Source organism: Arachis ipaensis, chromosome B10 (genome assembly GCF_000816755.2).
Source record: "Arachis ipaensis cultivar K30076 chromosome B10, Araip1.1, whole genome shotgun sequence".
In the NCBI taxonomy this organism is placed as follows: Eukaryota; Viridiplantae; Streptophyta; class Magnoliopsida; order Fabales; family Fabaceae; genus Arachis; species Arachis ipaensis.
In genome coordinates, this window is record NC_029794.2 from 67033228 (window position 1) to 67058104 (window position 24877).

Genomic DNA, 24877 nt, shown 5'->3' on the forward strand with positions numbered 1-24877 from the left:
TATAAATTCCAAACTATCAATGAAACATATCTCCAATTAAATGAGTATGATGATTCTTGAACACAGCTATTTTATGAGTCTTGGCCGTGGCTCTAAGCACTTTGTTTTCTAGTATTACCACCGGATACATAAATGCCACAGACACATAATTGGGTTAACCTTTTCAGATTGTGACTCAGCTTTGCTAAAGTCCCCAATTAGAGGTGTCTAGGGTTCTTAAGCACACTCTGTTTTCTTTTGCTTTGGACCTTGACTTTAACCGCTCAGTCTCAAGTTTTCACTTGACACCTTCACGCCACAAGCACATGGTTAGGGACAGCTTGGTTTAGCCGCTTAGGCCAGGATTTTATTCCTTTAGGCCCTCCTATCCACTGATGCTCAAAGCCTTGGGATCCTTTTTATTACCCTTGCCTTTTGGTTTTAAGGGTCATTGGCTTTTTGCTCTTGCCTCTTGGTTTTAAGAGCTTTTGGCTTTTTCTGCTTGCTTTTTCTTTTTTTTTTCTTTCTTTTTTTTTTTTTGCTATTATTTTTTTTTCTCTTTTTTTCTGCAAGCTTTGTTCTTTGCTGCTTTTTCTTGCTTCAAGAATTATTTTTATGATTTTTCAGATTATCAAATAACATGTCTCCTTTTTCATCATTCTTTCATGCACCTTGAATTTATTTGAAGTGGAACCCAATAAAGTTAAGTGAGTTAACCGAGCGCTATGTTTGTTGCCTTGTTTCCTTGGTTCCTTGTAGCGCTCGGTTAAGTCCTGCAGCGCAGCATTCTTTGCCTTTGCTTCCTTGAATTGGATTAGCGCTCAATAAGAGAGTGCTGAGCTCTTTGAGAGGGTGCTATGGCTTTTCTCCTTTGATGTGCCACGCTTTTGTTTCCTTTGGCTACGCTTCATAGGCCACGCTTTCTTGTTTCTTTCTTTTCTTCACCTACAAGTAATTAAAACAACCAATCAAAGTATCACCAAATTCACAAGGTTTGTAAATAATTCAAAAACCAATTAATTTTAGTTTGAACCTCATGATTCAATGTCAAATAAAGGATGGTTGATTGATTTAACAAAACCATGCAAAACCATTCCAAATTACTTATTTCTAATACAAGAAAGTGCATAAATCCTAATGAAACAAGTAAAAATTGCTTGAAAAGCTTGCATAAGATGACTTGTCATCAATGCTCTGCCTTCCTTCCAAAGTTTGAGGCAACGTTGATGGTCCAACTTTGGCCACCAACGTTGTTTCTCCTCCTTCTTTCCATGGCCCTTCTTCAACATCCTTCCATGCCTTTCTCCACCTATCATCAAGCAATACATGCATCAAAGCCTTGCTAATATCATGAGAGATTGCATCATTCTTAGCACACAAGTAATTATGGCATAAATCTCATAAAAAAGCATCAAATTAACTATGTTTGAATGAATCAAGGTATGTATGAACTTTTATTCCAAATGATTGCTTATAGCTCAAGAAAATGCATAAAATCTACTAAAAACAAAAGAAAAAGGCTAGTGAAACTAGACTAAGATGCCTTGGCATCAGTGGTCAAAGTTAGCACACTAACGCTATGGTTAACGTTGTAAAGGAGGAGAAGGCAACGTTAGTGGCCAAAGTTGGCTCACTAACGTTGCTACTAATGTTGCCAAGGAAGAAGAAAACAACGTTAGTAGCCTAAGTTGGCTCACTAACATTGCTACTAACGTTGCCAAGGATGAAAGGCAACATTGCACTACAACATTTTGGGTCTATGGCCATGGTTTTTTTGGTAACGGTAAAAAACCGTGACTATAGACCTCTATGGTCACGGTTTTTTAGGGTGACCAAAAAAAAAAAGCTATGGTCACGGTTTTTTTGGAAAGGATGACCATAGAGTACCTATGGTCACGGTTTTTTAAAAAAAGTGGCCTAAAAGGGTCTATGGTCACGGTTTTGAGGGGTGACCTAAAGGGATCTATGGTCACGGTTTTTTACAGTGACCAAAAAGGGGCTATGGTCATGGTTTTTAAAAAAAGGGTGACCTAAAAGGGTCTATGGTCACGGTTTTTGGGGTGGCCTAAAGGGGTCTATAGTCACGGTTTTGGAGGGTGGCCTAAAAGGGTCTATGGTCACAGTTTTGGGGGTGACCTAAAGGGGTTTATGGTCATGATTTTTTACAGTGACCAAAAAGGGACTATGGTCACGGTTTTTCAAAAAAGGGTGACCTAAAAGGGTCTATGGTCACGGTTTTGGGGGTGACCTAAAGGGGTCTATGGTCACGGTTTTGGGGGTGGCCTAAAAGGGTCTATGGTCACGATTTTGGAGGGTGGCCTAAAAGGGTCTATGGTCACGGTTTTAGGGGTGACCTAAAGGAGTCTATGGTCACGGTTTTTTATAGTGACCAAAAAGGAGTTATGGTCACGGTTTTTAAAAAAAGGGTGACCTAAAAAGGTCTATGGTCACGGTTTTTGGGGAAGACCTAAAGGGGTCTATGGTCACGATTTTGGGGGTGGCCTAAAAGGGTCTATGATCACGGTTTTGAGGGTGACCTAAAGGGGTCTTTGGTCAGTTTTTTACAGTGACCAAAAAGTGTCTATGGTCACGGTTTTTCAAAAGGGTGACCTAAAATGGGTCTATGGTCACGGTTTTGGAGGGTGACCTAAAGGGGTCTATGATCACAGTTTTAATCATTTGAGTTTAAATTAATGAAGATTTTTATGTATTTTTTATAATTTTAAATATTTTATCTTTTTAGACTTAATGAACCTATACTTGGGACAGGCGAACTATTCATACCGAAATTTACATAAACTTTAAATACATACGTTAAGCAGAGAAATACAGAGAACAGAGTAACCAGAGTAAAGTAAAGAGATAAAGAGAAAAAGAGTAATATAGATACAGATGAAAAGAGTAATCAGAGAAGAGAAAAGAGATGCAGAGAACAGAGTAATTAAAACAGAGTAAAGAGATACAGAGAAAGAAAGAGGTACTGCATAAGAATGTGAAGGTGATGATGAATAATGAGAATGATAATGAATGATGATAATGAGAATGATTATGTGATGATCTTCTGCGTGAAGGCAGTCAGATAAGATGGTGGTACGACCACTTAGAGTGCTTTCCTGGGATACTTAGCTATAATGCTATTCTGTAAGTCAGAGGACTCTTACAGAGGTATCGAGAACACACGACTAGCAAATACTCCTGTAAGTCAAAGGACTCTTACAGTGAGAGTGTGTGTATGCTCCTGTAAGTCAAAGGACTCTTACAGAGAGTGTGTTGGGCAGATATAAGTTAACTAGCTCCGCCATGCAAGTCAAAGGACTCTTGCAGTGGTTTGCCTCACAAGTCAAAGGACACTTGCGAGGGGCATTGCCAACAGGGAAGCCTTACCTGGTCAAAGGACTCCGGGTAACATCAGGAGCGGGTATGTAACCGACAAATGAGCTCATTACCTGCGCTAGGGCTAGACATGCATCATATTTGGTTGCGCATTTCCTCTGTTATGATTGTTGTTTGAATGTATGCCTTCTTTGTTTTCATTCTATTCTCTGTGTCTGTGTTTTGTTTTCTTGTATTCTTTTGTTTGTGTTTTGCTTTATGTTTTCTTTATTTTCTCTATTTATCTGTTTCTTCTATCTACTACTTCTCGGTATTCTGCTATTTATCTGCTAAACAACACGGAATTAATGAACGTAACTAATAACCCCGGCCCTACTAAGAACTCCCCAGTTCTTACCCCTTCTCTCTCCCTTCCCCCTTCAGATGGAAGTTTGGGTACACTTTCGTAGTTCGCTGATGACCGTTCACAAAGAGGATTCCGCTCTTGGTAGTCTTCAGAGTCTAGGGTGAATCCCGTTCTCTGTTTATATGTATATACTATGAGACCAGCCAATGTCTGCACCCCGTTTGTATGCGAACTTTAACTTAAATCCTGTGTACGAGACTCCTGTTGTGTGGCTACTTGATGGGGTACCAGAGAGACGCCCTATGGCAATGTCTGATCGTGCAGAGGAGTAGCAGATGATGTTCTACCTTTTGATGAAGTTCCACCTGACTTGAGTTTTGAAGACTTAGAACGTACTTTCCCTCACTTTAGTAGTTTAGAGGGACTAGGTGAGTATAGAGTCTAGGCTAGTCTGGGTGCCAGCTTAGGTACCTCTTGAACAGGTCAGGACCTGGGATGTTGTATGTATGTATATGTATATAGTTATTATCTAGCTATATCTAGGGGTGTTCTAACTAAAAGTCTATACTCTAATAAAGGCTGGATCACTGAATGTTGTTAGCTACTTGTGATGTATTTATGTGTGACTGTTTATAACTGTTTTATCTGTTTTTATTTGTGAATTGATTATAAATGATTATGTTTATTAATCCAAACGTTTTCAGAAAAAAAAAAAGGTACCTCACTAACTAACTACGATTTTAACAACGAATCAGGCTCATATAATAAATAATAGATAATAATTAGGATGACAAATTGGTAGCACTCGGTTTCTGGTATGTCCTAGGCGTACTGAAAATTCGGTCGTTACACCATTCAGGCCTTAGATGGGCAGGTATACAGATTTTCTGCTTCTATGGTGTTAGTAATCATGTCAATTGATACATTTTTGGAGCTACATAGTTTCATGTTTAAATCTGTAGAAGTATGGATGCTATACTTGTCAAGCAAATTTTGTCTAATTATATGTAGGTAATTTTTTTAAACATTATTTTTTGAATTTGTGCCATAGATATTTCATGTGATCTTCAATTAAATGTTTCCCTTTCAGGAATGTAGAACACTACTAATTCTTAGCCTTTATGTGTAAATTTCTCAACTTATCTTTGATCCTAGCAAGACATCTTCTTCCAGAGTTCCAGTGATGCTTTGTATCTTGTAGTTTATATTATGTTGCTCTCTATTCTATGTTAATGAAAGAATATGTTAAGAAAAACAAAGTTCATGTTATGTTCACTACAAAAAAACAGACATGATCCAAGTGAGAAAGAGAGTAAAAACCACAAATTGTTCCCTAGCCTAAACTTTTTTATTCCCAGTGGCAACTTTATTCTTTGGTTTTGGTTTATTAGCTTTTAGTTCCTAGATGTTCACATTGTGAGACAGATGAGTACTATTTTGTAAAATTTGATTGGGGACTAAAATTTCTCTTTTGCATGTTTAATTGCTAATCTTTATAATAATTTGAAATTTAGGGAATAATGGTTGAAAAACAACAATGAAAGACTAAAGTTGCCACTCAGAAAATGTTTCTAAACCAATTAGGGGTTTTACTCGGTGAATAGACTAGTGTTTGAATTATTTAATTAGTGTACCATCTTGGTGAATTTTCTTAACTGTTATTGTGATTAGTTTATCAACTGTAGTGATTTTTCCTTATTGCTATGTTTATATGGTTTTTCAATGTAAACAAAGGAACGTTGTTCATTAGCTTAATCCGATAAAGACCAAGGTCACTAAGTATTGAAGTGGATGTCATTACTCGTAATAATTTATTTGTGTGTTGTTTTCTGATGAATCAAGATAATAATATTAACTTATGTACCATAGAAGTTTTAAGTTAACCTTAATCAACAACAAATTCTTTATTCAATAGCATGATAACAACAAAGAACCGAGAATTATTTAGAAAACTCCAAATTAAAGAGTAATCGATAATGGTATTTGATCTTGTTGAGCCTGAAATTTGTCTTGATCACTTTCACAGTGGTAACATAAGATAGTACTCCATATATGAGTTATTTTTCTAGTCTTTAGTTTAAATTTAAAATCTGATATTAGAAAGTCAATTTTGGATTTTCATATCTGTGTTTTTTATTATTCATGAAGCTCTTTTGAATCTAGCCTTTATGAATTTGTTGTATTTTATTTTTTAATAATTGTTTCTAAGCTTGTGATTGATTTGATTTTTTTTTTATAATTGTTTCTAAGCTTATGATTGTTTTACATGTAGCTAGTAGACACTTGTTCCATATTATTTTTCTAAGAGATTTTTTAGTTGGTCATAATAGGGTCAATATACTCTATAATATTATTTTTTTAATGCTAAAAAGTTTTATATATGGCTGAAGTGAATTCTTCTGATTAATCTATGAGGAGAAAATTTCAGGAAAAAATAGATAGATAATTTGATATGCTTCCAGTAACATCAATTTTTTAACTCTTATAGCTTCTTGTTGTGCTATTGATCCATCTTAAGAACACTGTCAGCCGGCTCTAATGCTGTTCTCTCTATCTCTCTCTCTCTTGCAGAAATTTTTGCATATCGTGTTGTATCTTTGCTTTATACTCATGATGTCTCAATTGCTTATCACTTGGTATTTTTTTTGAGAACTTAATTGTCGGTTGTTATAACAACTGTCTATATATGAATATTTGCCAAGGTTTACTTGTTGGTGATTTGTAACATTATTTAAAAATGAATCCCACCTTTTATGTGCCAACTAATTATTAAAATAATAGTATTTAGTGAATAATGGTTGTGAATAATTCTTGAGTGTTGCTGTAGATGACTGTTTCTCTTTTTTTGCTGCATATGTATTGCATCATCAAAAGCATTTTTGCAAGATATCTAACATGTTTATTTCTTTTACGTGTAGGAAGACATGATGTGATGAAGAAAATATGTTCCATACAAATATCAGATGGAATGGGTCTTACAATGACCTTAGATATGTAAATGTAATATTTTGATGTGTTATGTACTTTTTGAGGTATTACATGTAATTGGAAAAATTACACTCTAGTTTGATTTGTGTTGTTTAGACTAAAAATTAAACATATCTATCTTATAATGAAACTTTTATGATTTAGATTTCTTGAATTTCTTATTTTTAGATTTATTTTGTGATTATTATCATTTTGGGATGTGATTATAATTTTAAAAAATTGAATCTCATAAACAACAACAGGCTATAGTCACCGTTTTAAAAAACCGTGACTGTAGAGGCTATGGCCACGGTGAAAAACCGTGACCATAGATAAGGCTATGGTCACGGTTTTAAGGAAGGGTGACCATAGAGGCTATGGTCTTAGTGAAAAACCGTGACCATAGATAGGCTATGGTCACGGTTTTAAGAAGGGTGACCATAGAGTCTATGGCCACGGTGAAAAATCGTGACCATAGATAGGCTATGGTCACGGTTTTAAGGAGGGTGACTATAGAGTCTATGGCCACGGTGAAAAACCGTGACCATAGATAGGGCTATGGTCACGGTTTTAGGTGGGGGGACTATAGAGTCTATGGCCACGGTAAAAACCGTGACCATAGATAGGGCTATGGTCACGGTTTTAAAGAAGGGTGACCATAGAGGCTATAGTCACGGTGAAAACCGTGACCTTCACCATGACCATAGCATAATCTATGGTCACGGTTTTAAGGAGGGGTGACCATAGAGGCTATGGTTACTGTGAAAACTGTGACCATAGATAAGGCTATGGAGCAATGTACGTACGCACAAAGGGAAAAATTGCTCGGGGGCGCACGCATGAGGCATTGTGCATACGCACATTAGGCAGAATGTTGTTGGCCCCATTAGTGAGCTAACACCAGTGGCAACGCCCTAAGTGGATTTTGAACGCAACGTTAGTGCCACCGTTAGTGCACTAACGGTGGTGTTAACACTAGTGCCAACATTCATTTCCAAGGTGCCTCATGCAACTATGAGAACGTTAGTGAGTTAACGCCTGATAGAGGAAAATTGTCGGTAAAGAATTTTGCAAAAATAGTTACGTTGAAAGTATAGTTCTAAACCAACAATGAATCCTCAAATCAAATTTTAATATGGTTGTTACTAGTTCAACCCCAATAAAATAACCGAGAGTATTAATCACGGGTCGTTCTCCCTAGGGATTACAATGAAGTGCTTTAATTATTGGCTATGAAAGTATATTTTGGGGTTTTTATAATAAGGAACAAAAAATGTAAATAGCAAAAGAAATAAGCTAATAACTGAGAAATCTCTTGGCAAGGAATGAGAACTAGAAGTCCTATCCTCGTTATCATCATCAATTGTGACAAGAAGTATCCATTACTCCACTTAGTTAACCTCTAACTATGAAAGAAAGTCAAGTGGATGGAATTGGCTCTTGTTCAAAAGTCCTAGTCAAATCATAGTGAAAGACTAGCTTTAGTGGCATTCAAGTCAACTAGCAACTTCCAATTATCAATCAACAAAAGAGTTTGATAACTCAAGAGTCTCCAATTAATCAACCCAAGCCAAGAGGAGAAAAATCTACTCTAAAATCCAACCAAGTATTTTATCAAACACTTGGAAGGCATAAAAGGAAAGCATAATAAAATGACAAGAAATATAAAATCTAACACTTCCAAATGCAAGGAAGTAACAATAACAAAGCAATTAAACAATAAAGGAACATAAAACATGAAATTGCATTAAAGGAAATTAAAATCAACAAAGTGCTCATAGACATGAAAGTAGCAAAATAGAAGAAATTAACAAAAAGAACTAAGAGAGCAAAGATGTAGCAATAAAAAGTTTTAATTACTTTTTATTATATTTTTATTAGTTTTTATACAAAAATCACATTTCTAGACTTTACTATGAGTTTGTGTATTTTTCTGTGATTTCAAGTATTTTCTGGCTGAAATTGAGGGACCTGAGCAAAAATCTAATTCAGAGGCTGAAAAAGGACTGCAGATGCTGTTGGATTCTAACCCTCCTGCACTCGAAGTGGATTTTCTGGAGCTACAGAAGCCCAATTGGAATGCTCCCAATTGGGTTGGAAAGTAGACATCCTAGGCTTTCCAGAAATATATAATAGTTCTACTTTGCTCGAGATTTGATGGTCCAAACTGGCGTTCAAAGATAGCCTAAAACATCTTGGCCTAAAACGCCCAAACTGGCACCAGAATTGGAGTTAAACGCCCAAAATGGCACCAAAGCTGGCGTTTAACTCCAGGAACAGCCTATGCACGAAAAAGCTTCAATGCTCAGCCCAAGCACACACCAAGTGGGCCCCGGAAGTGAATTTCTGCACTATCTGCACTTAGTTACTCAATTTCTGTAACCCTAGGCTACTAGTTTAGTATAAAAACTACTTTTAGAGATTTATTTTATAATCTTTTGATCCACTTTTGATCTTTTGACCATTGTTCACGTTTTGAGAGGCTAGCCTCACGGCCATACCTAGACTATTTTCACTTATGTATTTTCTACGGTAGAGTTTCTACACCCCATAGATTAAGGTGTGGAGCTCTGCTGTTCTTCATGAATTAATGCAATTACTACTGTTTTCTATTCAATTCACTCCTACTTCTTCTCCAAGATATACTCTTGTTCTTAATTCAGTTAAGTCAGAATGAAGGGGTGACCCATGACAATCACACAATTTTCGTTACTTGCTTAGCCAAGATCCGCATGCCTGACAACCACAAAGCGGTTGGTGCACGAAATATTGATCTCTGACACGGCGCCAAAAACTTGGTACGTGCGATCGTAATCTCAACACTTTCCTCACAACTCTGCACAACTAACCAGCAAGTGTATTGGGTCGTCCAAGTAATACCTTACGTGAGTAAAGGTCGATCCCACGGAGATTGTTGGCTTGAAGCAGGCTATGGTCATCTTGTAAATCTCAGTCAGGTAGATTCAAATGGTTATGGAGTTTTGATAATTAAAAGATAAATAAAACATAAAATAAGGATAGAAATACTTATGTAATTCATTGGTGGGAATTTCAGATAAGTATGTGAAGATGCTTTGTTCCTTCTGAATCTCTACTTTCCTACTGCTTTCATCCAATCCTTCATACTCCTTTCCATGGCAAGTTGTATGTTGGGTGTCACCGTTGTCAATGGCTACTTCCCGTCCTCTTAGTAAAAAGGGTCCTCTACGGTTTCTATATGGCTAATCAACTGTCTGATTGCTCTTCTCGGATAAAAAATACCATGCACAGATATCGTATGGCTAATCAGCTGTTGGTTCTCAATCGTGTCGAAATAGGATTTAATAATCCTTTTGCGTCTGTCACTACGTCCCACAGTCACGAGTTTGAAGCTCGTCATAGTCATCCCATCCCAGATCCTACTCGGAATACCACAGATAAGGTTTAGACTTTCTGGATCTCAAGAATGCTGCCAATTGATTCTAGCCTACACCACGAAGATTCTGATCTCAGACTCAGATGCTCTGTTGTCGGGAGAGACCATGTGAATCGTTGAAGAGAGATCCAAGAGATATACATTCAAGCTTGTTTTTATGTAGAATAGAAGTGTTTGTCAGGCACGCGTTCATAAGTGAGAATGGTGATGAGTGTCACATAATCATCACATTCATCATATTCTTGTGTGCGAATGAATATCTTAGAATAAGAATAAGCATGAATTGAATAGAAAACAGTGGTAATTGCGTTAATACTCGAGGAACAACAGAGCTCCACACCTTAATCTATGGTGTGTAGAAACTCCACTGTTGAAAATACATAAGTGATAATGGTGTTCATTGGCTTCGGCCCCAGAGAGGGAACCAGAATGACCAAGACCTCTAATACAATAGTAAAAAGTCCTATTTATATTGAACTAGTAACCTAGGGTTTACAGAAATAAGTAAATGATTCAAAAATCCACTTTTGGGGCCCACTTGGTGTGTGCTTGGGATGACCACTGAAGCTTTCATGTGTAGAGACTTCTCTTGGAGTTAAACGCCAGTTTGTAGCATGTTTTTGGCGTTTAACTCTAGTTTGTTACTTGTTTATGGCGTTTAACGCCAGAATAGGGCAGAAAGCTGGTGTTGAACGCCAGTTTACGTCGTTTAAACTCAGGAAAAGTATGGACTATTATATATTGCTGGAAAGCTCTGGATGTCTACTTTCCAACGCAATTGAGAGCGCGCCATTTAGAATGATTGGCCTCCATAGGAACTCAGAATTCAGATAGTGTTATTGATTCTCCTAGTTTAGTATGTTGATTCTTGAACACAGCTACTTTATGAGTCTTCGCCGTGGCCCTAAGAACTTTGTTTTCTAGTATTACCACCGGATACATAAATGCCACAGACACATGACTGGGTGAACCTTTTCAGATTGTGACTCAGCTTTGCTAAAGTCCCCAGTTAGAGGTTGATGAGCGGATAATTTATACGCTTTTTGGAATTGTTTTTACATAGTTTTTAGTATGATTTAATTAGTTTTAGTATATTTTTATTAGTTTTTAAATAAAAATCACATTTCCGGACTTTACTATGAGTTTGTGTGTTTTTCTGTGATTTCAGGTATTTTCTGGCTGAAATTGAGGGACTTGAGCAAAAATCAGATTCAGAGGCTGAAGAAGGACTGCAGATGTTGTTGGATTCTGATCTCCCTGCACTCAAAGTGAATTTTCTGGAGATACAGGAGTCCAAATGGATATAGGCTAGAATTATTGGTGGCCATTCTTGAGATCCGAGTCTTCGTGGTATAGGCTAGAATTATTGGCGGCCATTCTTGAGATCCGGAAAGTCTAAACCTTCTCTGTGGTATTTCGAGTAGGATCTGGGAAAGGATAGCTATGACGAGCTTCAAACTCGCGAGTGCTTGATGACAAGTCATCTTAGCCTAGTTTCACTAGCCTTTTTCTTTTGTTTTCAACTGAATTATACACTTTCATGAGCCATAAGAAAGCCAATTGGGTAGATTTTCATGTTTCCTTTGATTTAATCAACCATGTATGAATTCATGCTATTTCATGAGGTTTTATGCTATAATTGTCACATATTATGAAAGAATGAATATCTCATGATTTTGAGCATAGCTTTGATGTGTTTGGTTGATTAATGATAGGTGAAGAAAGCTTGGAGAAAGGTTGAAGCAAGAAGGAATGGTTAGGAGGAAGAGAGGACAAAAAGTTTGAGCAAAAGTTTGCCTCAAACTTTAGCTCAAACTTTTGGATTAATTGAAAATGAACCAGGAAGCAAAAAGCTGGACCAAAAGTTAGCCTCAAACTTTTTGGCTAACTTTTGGACAAAAGCTGGAGCAAAAGTTAGCCTCAAACTTTTTGGCTAACTTTTGGCATCACAAAACACACCCTGGAGAGCAAAAGTTTGCGCCAACGTTAGCCCCTAACTTTTTGGCTAACGTTGGTGCATGAAAAACACTCCCTGGACTAGCAAAAGTTTGCGCCAATGTTAGCCCCTAACTTTTTGGCTAACGTTGGCACCATGAATAAGCAAGGGGAGGCCAACGTTGGAGCAAAAGTTAGACCCCTAACTTTTGCCCCAACGTTGGTATCAGCAAGGAAGGGTGCTGATGTGAAAAGTTGGAGCAAAAGTTAGCCCCTAACTTTTACTCCAACTTTTACTCAAGCTTTCATAATTCCAACCCGGTTCAATTCGGTTCTTCTCCAAACTCCAAGAGCAATCAACCAAGGCCTCTATCAACCCAATTCCATCAAGAGCAAAGGCCCAATTGAAGGCTTGAAGACCATTTGAAGAAAGTGTATAAATAGCATAGGATTTGAGTTTTCATAGAGCTTCCTTTCTGCAAATCCAACTCCCAATTCCCTTTACAATTCAAGCCATTTACATTTCTTGCACTTTAAGATTCTGCAATTTACATTTCTTGCGTTCTAAGTTTCTGCCATTTAATTTCTTTCTCTTTAAGATTCAGCACTTTAAATTCCAGTTCTCTTTAATTTCATGCAATTTACCCATTTCTTTTACTTTATATGCAATTTAAATTCTGCAAATCACAAATCTCTCAACCAAATCTTGATTCGCTTGACTAAATCAACCACTAAACTAAAATTGCTCAATCCTTCAAGATCGACCTCACTCCCGTGAGTTATTATTTCTTGATGCAACCCGGTGCACTTGCCGGTTAAGTTTGGGTGTTTTGGAGAAATTCGTTTTTCCACGAAAATATCCCATCAAGTTTTTGGCGTCGTTGCCGGGGATTGATTAGATTGACAATGATTAAGTGAGGTGGTGATCTAGATCTAGCATTTTTATTTTCTGTTCCCTTAATTTTCAATTAACCCACTAACTGTTTGAATTTTTGCTTAAGCTAACTAAAACTTCATTCTAGAAGTAGATTGAAGTGTCACTGGTTTGTGTGTTTCTTATGTTCTGCTTGTATGTCAGGTACAAGAAGAAATACACCCATCTTTCATGAACAAGACGAAAGAACTCTTAGAAGGTTAAGAAGAGCTGAAAGAGGGAAAAATATTGTTGGAGAAGAGGAATCAGAAGAAGAATTCCAAGATATGGAGGAACATTCAACCAATCCACCAGGTGGAGCAGACAACAACAATAACAATCCACCCCAGAGGAGAGTTTTAGCTTCCTATACTTTTGCAAATCCTAGACATTGTGGAAGTAGCATCTTAACACCAAATGTCAATGCAAACAATTTTGAACTAAAGCCACAACTCATCACTTTGGTTCAAAACAATTGCTCTTTTGGTGGAGGACCACTTGAAGATCCGAACCAACACTTATCCACCTTCTTGAGGATTTGTAACACTGTTAAAACTAATGGTGTGCCTCCTGACAGCTACAAGCTATTACTATTCCCATTTTCTCTCAGAGACAAGGCCACTCAATGGTTGGAATCCTTTCCAAGAGACAGCATCAACAATTGGGATGATTTGATAACCAAGTTCCTTGCCAAATTTTACCCACCTCAAAGGATCATAAGGTTGAAGACTGAGGTACAAACATTTACACAAGTGGAGGCTGAACCCATCCATGAGGCATGGGAGAGATACAAGGCTCTAATCAGGAAATGTCCTCCTGAAATGTTCACTGAGTGGGATAAGCTGCAGAATTTCTATGAGGGCTTAACATTGAAATCTCAAGAAGCTTTGGATCATTCAGCTGGAGGTTCCTTGCAACTCATGAAAACTGCAGAGGAAGCTCAAAATCTCATTGATATGGTGGCTAACAACCAATATTTCTTTGCTCATCAAAGAAACCGCCAACCATCACAAAGAAGAGGAGTAATGGAGCTAGAAGGAGTGGACTCAATCTTGGCTCAAAACAAGATGATGCAGCAGCAAATTCAACAACAATTTGAGCAAATGGCCAAGAGGATTGATAGTCTCCAAGTTGCAGCAGTTAACACTAGCCAACCATCAACCACATGGGGGCAGAATGAAGAAACTCAAGAAGAACAATAACAAGAGCATGTACAGTATATGCACAACCAAGGACCAAATGAAGTGTATGGTGATACATACAATCCATCCTGGAAGAACCACCCAAACCTCAGATGGGGAGATAATCATACCCAAAACCAACAACCATGGCAGAGGAACTCAAACCAAAATAACCCAAGAAGCAACCAAAACCACAACCAGCAGCAAACTAACCAAAACCCCTACAGAAAACCTCAAAACAACTACCCCAACCCCAACCAGTACCAATCTAATAACCAACCCACCAACCAAAATGCCTACCATCCACCACCCACATCTCATAACCCACCTCAAGTATCACCTGAAGCCCAAAGAATCACTAACTTGGAGGCCGTGATAGACAAAATGTTGAAACACCTGGAAATGACAACCAAGAATCATGAAGCATCCCTGAAGAGCCTAGAGAGACAGATGGGGCAAATCTCCAAGCAGATTTCTCTTGAGAGACCCTCAAGCTCTCTGCCGAGTGACACAATTCCAAATCCTAAGGAAGAATGTAAGGCGATACAATTAAGGAGTGGGAGAACATTGATGAGAAATAATAACACTACAAAGAAGCAAGCAGAGAGCAGCAAAAGTGCAATAGAAGATGAGGAGCAAACAAAGGCAGATGAAGCTAAGGATCAAGTTATGATGCCAAACAAGAGAATTGAGAAACTCAAAGAGAAAGACAACCAGCCACACGGTTCAACAGAAGTGACTCAGGGACAGCAGCAAATAGGAAAGAGCATCACACCTCCACTACCATACCCCCAGAGGTTCAACAAAGAAACCAAGGACCAGCATTTTCACAAGTTCCTTGAGACTTTCAAAAAGCTGGAAATTAATATTCCTTTTGCTGAAGCACTTGAGCAAATGCCTCTGTATGCCAAGTTTTTGAAGGAGCTTATCAACAAGAAAAGAAGTTGGGATGAGAAGGAAACCATACTGCTCACTGAGGAATGCAGGGCTTTGATTCAAAAAGGGCTTCCCCCTAAGCTTGAAGATTCAGGGAGCTTTTTGCTACCTTGCACCATTGGGGAATTAACCATCACTAAAGCAATGTGCGATCTAGGAGCAAGTATCAACTTAATACCATCCTCCTTGGTAAAAAAGCTGCATATAGAGGAAGTTAAACCAGTACAGATATCTCTAGAGCTAGTAGATAAGTCAACAGTATACCCCAGGGGTATGATTGAAAACCTGCTGGTCAAGGTGGACAGTTTCATATACCCTGCAGATTTTGTGGTTCTAGATTCAGAAGGGGATGATGGTGACTCTATTATTCTGGGAAAGCCATTCTTGGCCACTGCTAGAGCTATCATAGACATAGAGGAAGGAGAATTAACTCTCAGAATGCATGATAAGAGTGTCACTCTGAAGGTGTTACCAGAAGCACAGTTTGGTAATGAGAAGAAAAACTATATGGAACTTGACAAGGAAGAATCACAGTTAAAGGAAGAAAGCAACAAGACGATTCACAACAACACCCCAAGGCAAAAGATTGTGCAAACTGATAAAGAAGTCCAAGAGAATATTGGAGTATTAGCCACTGAAAGGATGAAAGATCCCCAAGGTAAGCCTACGGCCAGAAAAGAAAGGTCAACGAAAGAAAGGATGAAACACAGAAACAAAACAAAAAGGGGTTGGAAGAACAGGAAGACTCCAACAGAAGGGCTTTCCAAATGTGACAAAGTGCAATTAATATATCAACAACTGGGAGCAAGCCGACAGACTGATGACTATTACAATGTTACAGATTATTCAACCACTTAACTGCTTTTTAGTCTTAACTTCATAACCTTTAGCAAGGACACAAGATTTTGCCTAGAGTTAACCTGTTGTATCCAGAGAAGTGGCAAGAACTCAAGTTTGGTGTTCCCACACCAAATTAAATCCACAAGCCACACTCAATTCATGCATACTAACTGGTCATCTAAGGGCTTGAGAAGCAAGCTACTTTTGAGAATTAAGCAGGGAATTCACCACCATTTGAAGACACTATGCATCATAACTCAAAAGGGCACAACAGAAGGAAGGCAAAGGAATTGCAAACCAATAGGTTGTATTTATACTTAACTCTTACTGTTGAAAAATGTTTCGACTTGTGTTTTGATAAAGTGTTCATCTAATACAAGTAGAATTTCTCTTAGAATAAGTAAGCTAGTCTATGTGTATGCTTGTGTGTTTACTTTCACTGAACAAAACGCATGCTTTGTCCCCTGCATTTTCAATTCAATAAAAGAAATGTTTGAATGTGAAGTGAGATAGTTCTCTGTTAGATAGAAGTACAGTAAAAGTAAGAGGTGGTGTGTGTGTGATTGTATAATAGCTCACTTTGGTGAATAAGAGACCTAGGATGTCCCCTTCTAAGTATAAAGTGGCCTACTGTCTATGAATCTCAATCAAATAAAAATCCTTGGTTAGAAAGAAAAATAAAAAAAGAAAGAAAAAAAATAGCCAAAGAGTGGTAGAACAAAAGAAAACAAAAAAGAAACAAAGCTGGACACCAATAGCTTGAACCTTAGAATATATGCCTGTGGTGTCTTTGTATTAGGATCTGCTTGGATTATTAAACTCTTTGGAGTGCATCAACACTTGATGACTTGGGTTAACTAACCCGGGATCATCAGCTAAAAGTCCACTATCAAGAGCAACCTAACTACAAGGCATTTAGTAACCCAAAGAGGTGCTGGGCATCAATGTTCTAAGAAGAAATGTGAGCCAAGTGTCTATAGTGAATAATGTGTCAAGTATAAAGAAAAGGAAATGAACTTGCTACACATGACACTCAAATAAAGCTTATGAACAAGATAATAGCCAAGGATAAAGGAATAATGAGAGGTCATAGCAGTATGTTACTTGAAGCTTGAAGGAGACTTTCTAGGCCTAGGAGTCAATAAGAAGTGAGTATTTACATAGCCACACAAAATCCCATGAACTATCAATAATACTCTGCTAGCATGAACATCCTCTTCCATTTCATTCTTTCCTCTCAATAATTCTTTTCTTGCTTGGGGACAAGCAAGCTTTAAGTTTGGTGTTGTGATGACAAGTCATCTTAGCCTAGTTTCACTAGCCTTTTTCTTTTGTTTTCAACTGAATTATACACTTTCTTGAGCCATAAGCAAGCCAATTGGGTAGATTTTCATGTTTCCTTTGATTTAATCAACCATGTATGAATTCATGCTATTTCATGAGATTTTATGCTATAATTGTTACATATTATGAAAGAATGAATATCTCATGATTTTGAGCATAGCTTTGATGTGTTTGGTTGATTAATGATAGGTGAAGAAAACTTGGAGAAAGGTTGAAGCAAGGAGGAATGGCTAGGAGGAAGAGAGGACAAAAAGTTTGAGCAAAGGTTTGCCTCAAACTTTAGCTCAAACTTTTGGATTAATTGAAAATGAACCAGGAAGCAAAAAGCTGGACCAAAAGTTAGCCTCAAACTTTTTGGCTAACGTTGGCGCCATGAATAAGCAAGGGGAGGCCAACGTTGGAGCAAAAGTTAGCCTCAAACTTTTTGGCTAACTTTTGGCATCACAAAACACCCCCTGGAGAGCAAAAGTTTGCGCCAACGTTAGCCCCTAACTTTTTGGCTAACGTTGGCGCATGAAAAACACTCCCTGGACTAGCAAAGGTTTGCGCCAACGTTAGCCCCTAACTTTTTGGCTAACGTTGGCACCATGAATAAGCAAGGGGAGTCCAACGTTGGAGCAAAAGTTAGACCCCTAACTTTTGCCCCAACGTTGGTATCAGCAAGGAAGGGTGCTGATGTGAAAAGTTGGAGCAAAAGTTAGCCCCTAACTTTTACTCCAACTTTTACTCAAGCTTTCATAATTCCAACCCGGTTCAATTCGGTTCTTCTCCAAACTCCAAGAGAAATCAACCAAGGCCTCTCTCAACCCAATTCCATCAAGAGCAAAGGCCCAATTGAAGGCTTGAAGACCATTTGAAGAAAGTGTATAAATAGCATAGGATTTAAGTTTTTCGTGGAGTTTCCCTTTTAGTTTTTCAGAATAGTTTTCTTTTCGGTTTGCTTAGAGCTCACTTTTACATTTCTTAGCCTTGTTGTTTTAATTCAAGAGAATTTGGGAGGAGAATTGATCTCTCTTCTTCCTTGTTCTTGCCCAGCACTCTTTACTTTTCTTGTCTTGGATTTTGGGTGGAGAATTGAAGAAATTTTGTTTCAATCTCACCTTGGGAGCTTGTTTAATTTTCTGCTTAATTGAATTTCAGTTTCGGTTACTTGCTTCTTCATCTACTTTCTTTGCAATTTACAATTTCCTTTGCAATTGTGCTTGTTGGATCTAGGAAGGCATTGAGATCTAGACTTGGTTTTCTAGTCTCTTGGGTCCTGAGATCTGAATTCAAATTTTACATCCTCTGTTTACTGCTTTTCATGCTCATTACTTTTCTGTTTTAGATCCGATTCGATCCAAGTCTTCTTCTATTTCTCTGCTTGTTGAAATTTTACGTTTCCTTGTTTAATTTCTGCAAATCCAACCCCCAATTCCCTTTACAATTCAAGCCATTTACATTTCTTGCACTTTAAGATTCTGCAATTTACATTTCTTGCGTTCTAAGTTTCTGCCATTTAATTTCTTGCTCTTTAAGATTCTGCACTTTAAATTCCAGTTCTCTTTAATTTCATGCAATTTACCCATTTCTTTTACTTTCTATGCAATTTAAATTCTGCAAATCACAAATCTCTCAACCAAATCTTTATTCGCTTGACTAAATCAACCACTAAACTAAAATTGCTCAATCCTTCAAGATCGACCTCACTCCCGTGAGTTATTATTACTTGATGCGACCTGGTGCACTTGCCGGTTAAGTTTGGGTGTTTTGGAGAAATTCGTTTTTCCACGTAAATATCCCATCAGTGCTGGGCGTAGTGACAGACGCAAAAGGATTACTGAATCCTATTCCAGTATGATCGAGAACCGACAGATGATTAGCCGTGCGGTGACAGCGCATATTGGACCATTTTCACTGAGAGGACGGGAAGTAGCCATTGACAACAGTGATGCCCTACATAAAGCTTGCCATGGAAAGGAGTAGGAATGATTGGATGAAGACAGCAGGAACCAGAGGTTCAGGAGGAACAAAAACATCTCTATACGCTTATCTGAAATTCTCACCAATGAATTACATAAGTATTTCTATCCTATTTTATATTTTAATTATATTTTAATTATCAATTCACCATAACCATTCGAAATCCGCCTGCATGAGATTTACAAGGTGACCATAGATTGCTTCAAGCTGACAATCTCCGTGGGATCGACCGTTACTCACATAAGGTTTATTACTTGGACGACCCAGTGCACTTGCTGGTTAGTTGTATGAAGTTGTGAAGAAGAACTAAGATTATGAACGTGCGTATTAAATTTTCAGCGCCGTTACCAAGGAATGAATGATCACGATTTTGCATACCAAGTTTTTGGCGCCGTTGCCGGGGATTGTTCTAGTTTGGACAACTGACGGTTCATCTTGTTGCTCAAATTAGGTAATTTTATTTTAATTTTAAGCTTTTTGTTTCTATTCTTTTTGTTTTCGAAAAAATTACAAAAAAAAATAATAAAATTATAAAAACCAAAAAAATTTGATGTTTCTTGTTTGAGTCTTGTGTCAACTTTTATGTTTGGTGTCAAATTGCATCTTTTTAATTTCAATAAAATTTTCGAAAACTCATGCATGTGTTCTTCATGATCTTCAAGTTGTTCTTGATGATTTTTCTTGTTTGATCTTTAAATTTTTCTTGTTTTGTGTCTTTTCTTGTTTTCCATATGCATTTTCAATTTGTTAGTGTCTCAACATTAAAAATTTTTAAGTTTGGTGTCTTGCATGTTTTTCTTTTCTTAAAAATTTTTTCAAAAATATGTTCTTGGTGTTCATCTTGACATTCAAAGTGTTCTTGCATGCATTGTGTGTTTTGATTCATAATTTTCATGTTTGGAGTCTTTTTGATGTTTTTCTCTCTCATCATTAAAATTCAAAAAAAAATATCTTTACCTTATTCTCTCATAAATTTTCGAAAATTTGGTTTGATTTAGTCAAAAAGTTTTTAAATTTAATTGTTTCTTATGAGTCAAGTCAAATTTTCAATTTAAAAATTCTATCTTTTTCAAAAATCAAATCTTTTTCATTTTTCCTTTCATAATTTCGAAATTTTCAAAATTTATTTTCAAAATATTTTTCTTATTTCTATTTCATATTTTCGAAATTAATGCTAACAATTAATGTGATTGATTCAAAAATTTTTAGTTTGTTACTTGCCTAGTAAAAAAGGTTCAATCTTTTAAATTTAAAATCATATCTTTTTGTTTCTTGTTAGTTAGGTAATCAACTTTAATTTTTCAAAATCAAATCTTTTTAAATTTCTTTTTCAAATCTTTTTCAAATAAGTTTCAATCACATCTTTTTCAAAATCAATTTCAAAATCTTTTCTAACTTCTTTTCTAACTTCTTATCTTTTCAAAATTGATTTTCAAATCTTTTTCAATTAATCTTATCTTGTTTGATTCTTATCTTTTTAAAAACTACATAACTAATTCTCTCTCTCTAATTTTCGAAAATCACTAACATCTTTTTCAAAATTCCTTTTTAATTAACTAATTGTTTTAAATTTTACTTTAATTTAATTTAATTTTTCTTTTTTTAAAATTTTTTTTTGAATTTTAACTTTAATTTTAAATTAAAAACAAAAATATTTTTTATTTTATTTAATTTTCGAATTCTTCCTTCTCTCATCCCCTTCTATTTATTTATTTATCTACTAACACTTCTCTTCTACTCAAAAATTTGAACCCACTCTTCTCTTCTGTGTTCAAATTTTTATCTTTTCCTTCTTCTATTCTTCTCTTCTTATACTTACATAAAGAATCTCTATACTGTGACATAGAGGATTTCATATTTTCTTTTGTGTTCTCTTCTTTTTCATATAAGCAGGAACAAGGATAAGAACATTCTTGTTGAAGCTGATCCTGAATCTGAAAGGACTCTGAAGAGGAAGCTAAGGGAAGCTAAAGCACAACTCTCTGGAGAAAATCTGACAAAATTTTTTGAAAAAGAAGGAGACATTGCCGAAAATAATAACAATGCAAGGAAGATGCTTGGTGACTTTACTGCACAAAATTCCAATTTACATGGAAGAAGCATCTCAATCCCTGCCATTGGAGCAAACAATTTTGAGCTAAAGCCTTAATTAATTTCTCTGATGCAACAGAACTGCAAGTTTCATGGACTTCCATCAGAAGATCCTTTTCAGTTCTTAACTGAATTCTTGCAAATCTGTGATACCGTTAAGACCAATGGGGTTGATCCCGAGGTCTACAGGCTTATGCTTTTCCCGTTTTCTGTAAGAGACAGAGCTAAAATATGGTTGGACTCTCAACCTAAAGATAGCCTGAACTCTTGTGATAAGCTGGTCACGGCTTTCTTAGCCAAGTTCTTTCCTCCTCAAAAGCTTAGCAAGCTTAGAGTGGATGTTCAAACCTTCAAACAAAAAGAAGGTGAATCCCTCTATGAAGCTTGGGAGAGATATAAGCAACTGACCAAAAAGTGTCCTTCTGACATGCTTTCAGAATGGACCATCCTGGATATATTCTATGATGGTCTGTTTGAATTATCAAGGATGTCATTGGACTATTCTGTAGGTGGATCCATTCACCTAAAGAAAACGCCTACAGAAGCTTAAGAACTCATTGACATGGTTGCAAATAACCAGTTCATGTACACTTCTGAAAGGAATCCTGTGAGTAATGGGACGCCTCAGAGGAAGGGAGTTCTTGAGATTGATACTCTGAATGCCATATTGGCTCATAATAAAATATTGACTCAGCAAATCAATATGATTTCTCAGAGTCTGAATGGATTGGAAGCTGCATCCAACAGTACTCAAGAGGCATCTTCTGAAGAAGAAGCTTATGATCCTGAGAACCCTGCAATAGCAGAGGTGAATTATATGGGGGAACCCTATGGAAATACCTATAATTCCTCATGGAGAAATCATCCAAATTTCTCATGGAAGGATCAACAAAAGCCTCAACAAGGCTTTAATAATGGTGGAAGAAACAGGTTTAGCAATAGCAAGCCTTTTCCATCATCCACTTAGCAACAGACAGAGAATTCTGAGCAGAATCCATCTAACTTAGCAAATATAGTCTCTGATCTATCTAAGGCAACATTAAGTTTCATGAATGAAACAAGGTCCTCCATTAGAAATTTGGAGGCACAAGTGGGCCAGCTGAGTAAAAGAGTTACTGAAACCCCTCCTAGTACTCTCCCAAGCAATACAGAAGAGAATCCAAAAAGAGAGTGCAAGGCCATTACCTTACTTGGTGTGGCCGAACCCAAAGAGGAGGAGGAGGACGTGAATCCTAGTAAGGAAGACCTCCTGGGATGTTCACTGACCAATAAGGAGTTTTCCTTTGAGGAACCAAAGGAATCTGAGGCTCATTTAGACACCATAGAGATTCCATTGAACCTCCTTTTACCATTCATGAGCTCTGATGACTATTCATCTTCTGAAGAAGATGAAGACATTGCTGAAGAGCAAGTTGCTCAATATTTAGGAGCAATCATGAAGCTGAATGCCAAATTATTTGGTAATGAGACTTGGGAGGGATGTGGACAGAGGAGAATTGATCCTTCAACTGAATGAGGACAACCTTATGTTTAAAACTCAAGGATCTCCTTCTGTAACCATGGAGAGTAAGCATGAAAAGCTTCTCTCACTGCAGAGTCAACCAAAGCCCTCACAGTCAAACTCTAAGTTTGGTGTTGGGAGGCCACAACCAAACTCTAAGTTTGGTGTTGAACCCCCACATTCAAATTCTAAGTTTGGTGTTGGAAGGTCCCAACAATGCTCTGAACATCTGTGAGGCTCCATGGGAGCTCACTGTCAAGCTATTGACTTTAAAGAAGCACTTGTTAGGAGGCAACCCAATGTTATTTAATTATATCTATTTATTTTCTATTGTTATTTTATGTTTTTTTTAGGTTGATGATCATGTGGAGTCACAAAAACTACTGAAAAATAAAAAACAGAATGAAAGATAGAATTAAAAATAGCTCACCCTGGAGGAAGAGCTTACTGGCGTTTAAACGCCACTAAGAAGCATCAAACTAGCGTTTAACGCCAGAAAGAAGCATCAAGCTGGCGTTAAACGCCAGAAACAAGCATCAGACTAGCGTTTAACGCCAGAACAAAGCATGGAAGTGGCATTTAACGCCAAAAACAGGCAGCAGCCTAGCGTTAAACGCCAGTATTGCATACAAAGGGCATTTTGCACGCCTAATTGGAGCAGGGATGCTACATCCTTGACCCCTCAGGATCTGTGGACCCCACAGGATCTCCACCTACCCTAACTCTCTCTCTTCACACCTTTTCATAACCCTCTTCCCCAAATACCCTTCACAAATCACCTCAATCACTTTTTCCCATCACCTCTGATGAGCGGATAATTTATACGCTTTTTGGCATTGTTTTTAGTATATTTTTAGTAGGATCTAGTTACTTTTAGGGATGTTTTCACTAGTTTTTATGTTAAATTCACATTTCTGGACTTTACTATGAGTTTGTGAGTTTTTCTGTGATTTTAGGTATTTTCTGGCTGAAATTGAGGGACTTGAGCAAAAATCAGATTCAGAGGTTGAAGAAGGACTGCTGATGCTGTTGGATTCTGACCTCCCTGCACTCAAAGTAGATTTTTTGGAACTACAGAACTCAAAATGGCATGCGTCGAATTGCGTTAGAAAGTAGACATCCAGGGCATTCCAGCAATATATAATAGTCCATACTTTGGCCGAGTTTAGACGACGTAAAAGGGCGTTGAACGCCAGTTCTACGCTGCTGTTTGGAGTTAAACGCCAGAAATAGGTTACAAGCCAGAGTTGAACGCCAGAAATACGTTACAAACTGGCGTTCAACTCCAAGAATGACCTCTGCACATGGAAAGCTAAAGCTCACCAAGTGGGCTCCGAAAGTGGATTTATGCATCAATTACTTACTTCTGTAAACCCTAGTAGCTAGTTTATTATAAATAGAACTTTTTACTATTGTATTAGACATCTTATGATTTTTAGTTCATCTTTGAATCATATTGATCACATTTGGGGGCTGGCCATTCGGCCATGCCTGGACCTTCATCACTTATGTATTTTTAACGGTAGAGTTTCTGCACTCCATAGATTAAGGTGTGGAGCTCTGCTGTTCCTCATGATTTAATGCAAAGTACTACTGTTTTTCTATTCAATTCAACTTATTCCGCTTCTAAGTTATCCATTCGCACCCAAGAACATGATGAATGTGATGATTATGTGACGCTAATCATCATTTTCACTTTTGAACGCGTGCCTGACAAACACTTCCGTTCTACATGCAAACAAGCTAGAAGGAATATCTCTTAGATATCTAATACAGAGGACCGAGTCTGAGATATTAGAATCTTTGTGGTATAAGTTAGAACCCATGGATGGCCATTCCTGAGATTTAGAAAGTCTAAACCTTGTCTGTGGTATTCTGAGTAGGATCTGGGAAGGGATGGCTGTGACGATCTTCAAACTCGCGAGTGCTGGACGCAGTGACAGAAGCAAAAGGAGGGTGAATCCTATTCCAGTATGATCGAGAACCTCAGTTGATTAGCCGTGCTGTGACAGAGCATTTGGACCATTTTCACAAGAGGATAGGATGCAGCCATTGACACGGTGATGCCTCCAGATGATTAGCCATGCAGTGACAGTGCATCGGACCATTTTCCAGAGAGGATGAAAAGTAGCCA